Source organism: Pinus tabuliformis, chromosome 6 (genome assembly GCF_031772625.1).
Source record: "Pinus tabuliformis cultivar Carrire ecotype Pingquan chromosome 6, CPIR1, whole genome shotgun sequence".
Lineage (NCBI taxonomy): Eukaryota > Viridiplantae > Streptophyta > Pinopsida > Pinales > Pinaceae > Pinus > Pinus tabuliformis.
Genome location: NC_142292.1, coordinates 924,874,013 through 924,881,344, shown reverse-complemented (window position 1 = coordinate 924,881,344; position 7,332 = coordinate 924,874,013). Strand labels below are relative to the sequence as shown.

General features: G+C 39.3%; 1 pseudogene; it reads left to right on the top strand.

The window, feature by feature from the left end:
* Positions 1-624: 624 nt before the first annotated feature.
* On the top strand, positions 625-2,168 carry LOC149261953 (uncharacterized; annotated as a pseudogene).
* The last annotated feature ends 5,164 nt before the right edge of the window (positions 2,169-7,332 follow it).

Below are 7,332 nucleotides of genomic sequence, written 5' to 3'. Positions count from 1 at the left end.
TTTGGGTTTTGGGGCTGAATTCGTTAGCCACTCCAGCGACATATAGACAAGTGAAATAGTAGCATATCTTAGAGGTTACCACGTTTGTCAAGATTTTGTACATTTTTACCAGCTCTCTCTCAACAAGGTCTCTGCTATCCTTGCATGCCTAACAAGCTGCCAGATCTGAGAGGTTGCCTTTGCAAGCAAAGTCTAGTGGAGTAATTCCCAGTTTGCGCATCCAGTCCTACTTGGTTTGTATGCCAGCGCAAACATTTCAAGTTCTCAGGGTGGAATTCGACCTGCCTGTTATCCGCCAGGTTGGCATTAACTAACCCTTTACCTACATTTTTTGGATCTACAAAAAGCCTTTTTAAATTTCTGTATTTCAAGCTCTGAGTTGATCATGGTAGAACAATTTAGCGGTTAATTCTTCTCGGTCTTTACAGTCTACAGCGGTAGGTTTTAGGGTTTTATTTTATGAAAAACATCTAATGCATTTTATCTTTAAATACTTGAAATCTTGTGTTGCTTATATCGCTTAAGTGTTTGGAGTAAGTCTGTTCTCTGTCTTATTTGTTTTACATTTCCTGTGCTAAAACGTGATGTAGATTCCTTCATTTTGCAGTCTAAAATGGTGTAGAAATGGCCGAGAGTACAATGGCCGATATGTTTACAATATAGCAGACCGTGGGTCGAGTACTGTGCTATATGTGCGGTATTTCCATGCCACCCAACATAGCAAACATGTGTGTTAATTGTATACGAACCCAAGTGGTTATCACAGAAGGTCTACAAAAACACATAACAGTCCTTCATTGCCCTGAATGTAATTCATATTTATAGCCCCCCAAAACATGGATAAAAGCCCAATTAGAATCCAAGGAACTCTTAACATTTTGCATTAAGAGGCTCAAGAATTTGAACAAGGTTAGGCTTGTACATATGCTGAATTCATATGGAATGAACCCCATTCTAAGAGAATCAAGGTCAAGTTGCGAATACAGAAGGAAGTGCTCAATGGGGCTATATTGGAATAGGCTTACATTGTTGAATATGTTCATCAAGATCATATGTGTGAACAATGTACAAGGGTTCAATCCAACCCAGATCAGTACATGGCTGTTGTGCAAGTCAGGCATCATGTTATCCACAGGAGAATGTTCTTCTATCTGGAACTGTTGATTCTCAAGCACAGTGCAACTGCTCAGGTAGTCAATGCTAAACAAGTGCACGAGGGTGTTGATTTTTTCTTTGCTAATAGAAGTCATGCAGTTAGGTTTGTGAGCTTTTTGGGTAATGTGGTGCCTATTTTGAATCGCAATGACAAACAGCTTGTGTCTCAGGATTGAAAGAGCAATACATACAATTATAAGTACACTTTCTCTATTCAGATCTTCCCTATTTGCAAGGAGGATTTGATTTACCTGCCTCCAAAGGTTGTGGCAAACTTGGGTAACTTAGGTCCCCTTGTTCTGTGCACAAAAGTGAGTACCCATATTATGCTACTTGACCCATTTACTTCGAGGCATGCTTTTATGGACACAAATCAGTATTGGAGGGTTCCTTTTAAGCCTCTCCTTTCAAACCGGTAGTTGGTTGAATATATTGTATTGGATATTGAATTTGAGATGGGTTTGACTACTATGGGTGGTATCAAGTATTCATTGGCAGAGGAAAAGGTTGCCCGTGTTTCAGACTTTGGAAAGAATGACACTATTTTTACAGTGAAAACTCATCTGGGCCATCTTTTGAGTCCTAGTGACTATGCTCTTGGTTTTCATCTCTATGGTGCAAATACTAATGATGTGGATTTAGATTAATACAAAGGACTTAATCTTCCAGATGTGGTTTTGGTGAAGAAAAGTTAAGAAGAGAAGTGCCAGAAGAAGCGGGGCAAGCCTAGGCCTTGGAAGCTTAAGACATTGCCCATGGAGGTTGAACCATATTCCAGAGGAAGAATGGAGGATGTGAAGGAATGGGAGGACTATGAAAAGCTTTTGGATGAACTGGAGGAAGACCAGGAGATGCAATCCAAGATTGCATTGTATAGAAATGAAAATTATCAGCGAGCAGATACAGCGTCTATGACAGATGGTGAAGATGTTCCTTCTGTACCTTTGGATGAGCTTCTTGGTGATCTTACACTCGAGGATGATGAGCATGAAGATGAAGAAATGGAAGGCTAATTGTTAAAATACATTTCAGAAAATCACAATACATTTATTACTCACTGTGAAAAACTTCACGCTCAAAATCAATGTGGTATCACAGCTACACAATGGTAGAGAAATCATTTCCAACAAAAATCTTCTGCAGTTGATTGTCATGATGTGCAGACCTTTTGTCAGCCTATCAGTGGCATTTATTGGAGCTAGCATATTGAATATTGGCACAGCAGCATGAGTAATGATATGTTTGAGTTGTATGTTTGAGTTAAGAAGAATTTCATGGCTTAATTTATTGGAGACACTAACATTGCTTTTCCATTAAATTATTGCAGTTGTTTGTATTTTTATTGCCATTATGATGCTTGGAAATCGTACTGTCATTTTTTAAGTTGTACAGATGAATAGATTAATAGTATAATGAACAGATGAAATGATGCTTTAAGAATGCTGAGGTGACATTGCGTTTTTTATGTGCTAGAAAAATTGTGTTTACTACAACTATTTTGCATTTGTTGGATACTTGTGTGGTTTTCCAATTGGTGTGGCTGCTGATTTTATGGTTGTTCATTGCAAAATTTTGAAGAAAAGGCCTTCCAGGTGTAGAATTTGATGATGTCACACAAAGCATTTCTCTGGATTTGAAGTTCCTTACCACTGCTATTGAATCTTCCACTTCTGCTAAATTTGCTGCATTTTTATGAAAAGTTAAAATAACTAGGGAACCATTTTTGCTTTAGAATATGAAACATTGAAGAGACCACTCTAGAAGATGATGTTGCTGCCATCATGAAGAAGTAGTTAATGGTAATAAGAATACATTTCTGCTGAAAAAATCATCATTTTGGTTTGTTTTCTGGAGGCTTTTGTGACCAGATGCTGATTACAAAAGTTCATTGTTGCTCCTATCCAATGACTACTATTGATGTTCACTGTTATCTGAAGGCAATGAGTTGTCTCTTCAGATTCCAGGCATTCTTAAAACTTGATCATCAAAAAAACAAAGAGGAAAAAGTTGATGGTAGAGTTCGTTGTTGCTCCTGTCCTTGGATGCTATTCATGTTTACTGCTATCTGGAGGCAGCAGGTCGTATCTTCAGATTCACGGTATTCTTAAAACTTTATCATCAAGAAAACAAAGAGGAAAAATATGAAGGTATCATATATGTTATTTTCATGCTGCTGATTGGAGAAAATCATTGTTGTTTGTAGCATTAGAAGATTGTTGGTACGATAAGAGAGTAAATTTATTAAACGGAAAGTGTTGTTTGCTTTTCTGGTCACACATTGAAACCTCTGGTTGACAGGGTGAAACAATTCATTAAATGCTCTCACAGTACAACCAACAAAAATTGGGTTTTGGTGTTTGAAGTCAGGACTAGATTCTCTGTCCTTGCTTTTCTCCAAAGAGTTGAAACCGACACATAGAGTTGAGAGTTTATTAAAACTGATATGCGTCTAGGAAGGAGTAGTTATGGCAAGACTTACACAAGGAGGAATGCTTTCTAACTGCCATAAATTACATGGGAAGAATTACGTTGTAAGGGAATAAAGGATGGATAGTTCATACATACCACAATTTAAGATAGGCTTTGACGATTGTCACCCTATCAATTTGTTACAGGGAAAAGTGTCTATATAGAACTTCTCTATTCCACTAAGGTGTGACAGTTGCCTTAGAAACAAACAGAGAAAAGCTACTTTCATTTTCCTTTATGAATTATAGATAGAGAGGAACAGAAAGACCAACCTCTGTCTTGCGCTAATCTCCAGGTTTGATCCCTCTCTTCTTTGATAGTCCTCAGCTACCTGCTCCCTTGCATGCCCAGCTTCACAAAGTACCTGTAAGATCACAAAATCATAGCACTATACAAAGACATGGATCTATAATCATAAACAATCTAGGATTAGATGTAAATTGACCATACAAATGTAGCAAGCATCAATGACACAAAAGCATGGAGGAAAACTTGAATAGCTTTTATTGATAAATAAGAAAAGAGCCAAGAGGAGTTACAACTAGTGGTTCTGACCCAGCATCAACCTCCCAGCAAGGAAGCCCCTCTTCACCTCAAACAAAGCTTAGATCACCCAACAATCTGATGTTTGTCTCAAGAAACCAACAACAATTCCTTACAATATGCAAAATTCCAGCCTCTGGATCTCTAGGATGAGGGATCCATATATAGATATCTGTAAGGGGGATGAGTCAGCTTGTGATTTGATTAGTGTCTTCTCTCTGATAGTTCTTTCTTCCACTTGGAGACTGATGGCCTCTTACTCATCCTTGGTCGAATTCAGTGAGGCAAGTGTCACAGGAGAAGATTCTGGAAGCTTCCATTTCCTCTCCACCTCGCCAAATGACACTGCCATTTGTCATTTCTCGCCCATCACACCCCACAGAAGGGACTTTTGAAATGAAAAGCACCCTCATAGTGTATTTGGGTGAGATGCAATGCACTTAGCCAGTGGAGCAGCTGCAATGATCCTGTTTTGACCAATTCTGAGCAGTTTCTCATGGAGAACTTCTGGGAGAAGTTATAATCTGTTGACCTTGTTCCTTTAGGGGTTAGAACAACACTTTTAGGGATTTAGGAGCCCTTGGTTTATGGACATTTCATGCTTGGGGTTGTAGGGCCCAAAAATGTCTATAATAGTTGGCCCCTAAAGTATGAGGCCGTTAATCTTTTCGTGTCGGGTGAAATGCTTTATTATGACGATCCGAAGTTCTTTCAATGTTGGGAGGAGACCTGTAATAAGATACAATACAATAAATTATCTTCATACTATTTTCATGATCTAGCTGAGGCGGGCATTCCCATGCTCAGCTTTATAAATTCATTTTCATGTACATAGGACAGACAATCGTCTGAGTGTAGATTGATGATTCTGATAGAGCCATCATCTATTTGAGTGGATGATTATCTGTACAGCAATGATGTACATTTAATGTCTTTATTTCCCTGAATATATATCGCAGCCTGGATAGATGAAACTAGATCTGAGGTCTTCAATCTCATCCGGTCTTCACTCGAAGTACAAGTCGATCCACGTGAGAAATGTTTTGAAGTCAAACATGGAAAGACATCGCTTGATTACCAGCCAATGATGTAAACTGTTAACAAGCGTGAGAGGAATCACCGATAATGATAATGACCCTAAAGGTACTGCAGTACAATTCACGTGGTGTGAATAAAGGACTTGGCGTCGAACACCACGCAAAATCTTTCGGTCGAAGGCCATTGATGTAAACCTGTCGCCGTAAGTGAGAAAATTGCCATTGAGGCATGCAAGCTTCAAAGTACTGAATGGGGTGTTCCTAGATCAACTTCTTGGATAATGAGCTGATGTCAACAAGAAGTGATCCGTCACAGGAGGGCCTTAATGAATCCCACATCAATGACACGGAACAGAGAAAATGATTTTAATGGAGGTGAAAACGATTTGGTGATATAAGGTTCAGGATGGCGATGATGAAAGAATGGAGCATAAATGTATGGTAGTGGGTGAGACACAGGTGAATTCTCTGAATGACTTCTCTTGAACATATCGGCGACACTGATGTGATGGATCGGTAGCATTAACCCCAAATGTGGATGGTATGTCGTGACCATGGTGATGTGATCGGTGAATGAAACAACCCAACCCGACTCGGACACGGAGTGGAAGTGTCATGTTCAAGAGCGACTTGCTACCAACAAAGTTTCTTCAAGTTTTCTTCCCAATTTTCCCCAGTCATTGTTGACCAGTACCTCTTTATTTTTGTCAAGATTGAGGAGGATAACATATGCTTGTTCTATAATTTTCCCTTCCCGCAAACCCATCGCTATGTTTTAACGAGCTTAGCGATAGTGAAACTCGTTCTCGTCTATAGACAAGTTTATCGCTATTGATCTTTTTAATGAGTTTAACAACAAAGATAACTCAGTCCTTTTCAATTTTAGAGAGTCTGAAAAGGAACGTAAAGGTAACTCCAAAATTCCTTTTTCGTCATCTAATCCCTTAAGTCCGAAAAAGTATAAAACAATACAGAAGGGATGAATTTTCGATACTTTTAACGAGCCGAACAAAACAAGCGCTCGATCTTTTTGTGTAATAATCCCTCAGTTCCAAAAAGATTAAAATCTAGAGGAGGGATAGCACTTCCTGTCCCTTTAACGAGCTGGAGAGGCCAATGGCTCGAAAATCTTTTCATATTTTACGAGTCAGTTGAAAAGAGCTTAAAGGAGACTCGTCTTTTGAGGAACGAGTGATAATATGGGTAGCAGCTGATTCCAGATAAGGTTTGGAATTTTCCAATCACAGCAGTGTCACAAGGATGGCTAGTGAAATCACTCTTCGTAGCTATTCCTCAAAATTGGTAAACAATCAAATGGAGGTGAATGATCGGCCAATGAAAAAGTGGAGGTGACGGTGCAAACACGACCAAGGCTTTAATGGCTGAAGTACTACATTCATGATGGTTATTTACCGGGGAATAGTTCATTTTTTAACGAGCTTAAACGTGGGGGGAAACATTTGCTCATGTCTTATGTTTATTTTTTAACGAGCTTGAACTGTGTGTTAAAACTGCTCGATTAATCCAGTCGTGTGATAAGAATGTCTCATATAAAAATGGCAACTTTTAGAGTTTTGCCCCACATCCTTTCTTTATGCAAGTTAGGAAACGACCAATCCTACGAGTTTAAAGGGTCAGAGGACCTACAAATTTAAAAAAATAAATAGTCGCTTTGCGCTTGCACTCCAAAAGGTTTGCATGCCCACAGGTATAAAACAGAGTTTCAAGGTTAACCCTTCTTTAGTCCGTTAAAACATTTGTTTTACCGAGAGAGGCCTACCTCTTACAGGTTACCCAAAGATTGTTCTATTCACAGCACAAACAAAACACTTCTTCGGCGATCTCTACCGAGATAAACAAAGGTGAGTGAAGGAGGCTACTCCACTCACATAACTTTGACAAGAGAATCTTGTTCTAGAATAACCCCCTCTTCCAATCACAGACGGGAGTACAGACTAGTCATATTCTCTCGCGGAAACCTACCCTATACCCGGAGTTTTCCTGCTGAAGTAGACCAAGGTGCATGCCCCCTGGGTTTCAGTCATGTCCCTTCGAATCACTCGCGCTCATCGGGTGGACGGACTGGAGATTGAGACATTTCTTGCGTGAAAAGACCATTCAGGGATGG